The sequence below is a fragment of the Tachysurus fulvidraco genome, chromosome 5 (genome assembly GCF_022655615.1).
Source record: "Tachysurus fulvidraco isolate hzauxx_2018 chromosome 5, HZAU_PFXX_2.0, whole genome shotgun sequence".
NCBI lineage: Eukaryota > Metazoa > Chordata > Actinopteri > Siluriformes > Bagridae > Tachysurus > Tachysurus fulvidraco.
This window is the reverse complement of record NC_062522.1, coordinates 18233933-18236512: the sequence shown is the minus strand read 5'-3', so window position 1 is coordinate 18236512 and position 2580 is coordinate 18233933.

The window sequence follows — 2580 nt, the reverse complement described above, 5'->3', positions numbered from 1 at the left end:
ATTGTTATACCACTTCATAAACTAGGAAATATATTTCAAGAAGAATTTTTTTATTACCACACATACATTACTGCACAGTCAAATTCATTTCTTTGCAGAACCCAGGAAGTTGGGGTCAGTGCACAGGGGCAGCTATTAAGCAGAGAGGGTTAAGGACTTTGCTCAAGGGCCTAACAGAGGCAGCTTGGCAGTGCTGGAACCCTGACCTTCTGATCAACAGTACAGAGCCTTAATCACTTGAGCCACTACTGTTCCTAAATGATAAACAACATAATATCAAATGGAAGCTTGTCTTAACATATCTTTTGTTCCTTTTTTGTGGCAGTATTTACATGTTTTTTTTCATCTTTCACATATTAATGAAAAGGGCGTTTAATAGATTGTTGGTAATCATGTCACTATGGTGATTATATTGCCAATATTTGTTATACAATATTGTTTTATTATACAATAATTATCATTATCCAAACAAACGTAAAAAGAAAAAGAAGAGAGAGAGAGAGAGATAGAGAGAGAGAGTTTATACCAGCAAAATAAAGGACAGTTTTAGTTAAGCAATGCAGGGCTTCATATTTTTATCAAGCACATTATGTAATGTTATATTTTTAATATTTAATGTGATTTTCATTGGTGATTTTAATTTGAACTGGCACTACAGCCTGGAGAATTATGACCTTTTTGTTACCTCATTTCTCATGTAATTATACATAATTTCTCTTTAAAGCTCCATATGCTACTGTGAATGCTTTAGCACAAAGTATATCCTCACAGTGTTGCAGTGGTGTTGCCCAGCCTGCTGAATATACGTCATCTACATTCATTTATTCAGCCCTGACATTTCCCCTGACATTGTTGCTTCACACCTCTATAAGAAACCATCTATCCCTCTCCATCAGGCCTTAATCTCCAGCAAAGCTGGAATGGAGTTGAGCGATTAACCACCTGACCCTGAAACGGATGCATCCTGGAAAATCACTGGAAGCTTATTGAAAACTGTTCCACAATCACTCCAGCTCTATCTGTCCTGGCCAAGATTGCTATGCCTTCTAAGATATGTGTGCTTGTGCAAGGCCATCCATTTTTTGGCACTGAAGAGTGTGACAAGTGGAACAGAAGCCCCTTTAGAGCAAGGGTTACATAATGTAACCACATAGACAGTCATCCATCATTGGGAAATCAGGACAGATAGATAAGAACGTCCTTCTCTTATTCATATTTCTGTATTGACCTACAGCTCCAGAATGATACTAGGTAAACGATAATTGTGCTAAAATTTACATGTTATAGTTATAGACCATTATATAGGTTATATGGGTTTTTGTTAGAGGTAAACTCTATTTTAAATGAAGTAGAACTTAAAACATCGAAGTGGATCGAGGCATTAATTATGGAACCAACAATAAACATATTTTACTTTCATTCATGCTTGAACAGAAATACAAAGGGTTGGTGTGTGTTAAGGCATGTCATAACACATCCTAACAGTATTATATTATATTATAGTATTATAGTGCAACCCTGAGAAATTGAAAACCTTATTTTTTACAGTTTGAAATTCGAATGTATTGTTGCTCAGTTTAGCTGTGGAGAAAGAATGAAATGCCAGAGAAAAAATAGAAAGGTTGTATGATGCCAGAGAGTAAGAATAGAAGAGTATAGAAAAATAATAGAAAAAATAGAAGAGTTTATGATTTCAACTGATCATTAAAGATGGCCACTTTTGTTTACTATCACTGAGCTGAGGCAATCAAAGGCACTATTGATTGTTCCCCTTTGCCTTATGGAGGCAAGAAGGCAGAGGCTAAGAGATGGTCTAATGATATTACCAGAATGGAAACGTTTTTACAGTGCAAGTTAATGGCCTGTGCCTAGGTGAAGAGAAGAGCTTGGCAACAAGGATGATAACAGCACTCATGTTGCATCTGAGATGCAACAAAAATGCCAGGACAATATTCTAGTAAAATATTTACTATTTGAAATATTCAGGTTAAAGAATATCAATATAAAAATAAAAAAACAATACAACTCTGAATTATAATGCAAACTCTTATTTTAATCGGTTATAAACATTTCACACACATACACCGATTGAGAGATAGATAGGCAACACAATTCTTTCTTCCTAATTAAAAAAAAAAGTGTTTCGAGTCAGCAATTATGCCGTGATTTGAATAGCAAGCATGGTAAAGAGAAGAGCTGTCCTTGCCATTAACCAGATCTCTTGGTCAAACCAACCTGCTTTGTGTTAATGATGTGTGCTCAATCTATTTATTTTTTGTGACATCTCCAAAGGCATTTTGAAAACACAACAAAAACTTTTCAAAAAGGCATTTCTCTCTCTGCAATTGCTTGAAATGATGCTCGGTACTGGCAGCATTGGTTGTGGGAATCTATTATTTGATCTAGAAAGAAATCCGTCTCAGCCTATTTCATTCTGATTGATTTTTGTTTCAACAAAAGTTAAAAATTAATGTGGACAGTAAAATCTTTATTACCTTATTTTTTTTCTTCTATATTTTAGTTTGCTTGACAGAGGCCCAGTAGGCCCTACTTAGCCCTTTGAGCCTGTGGATACCAGCC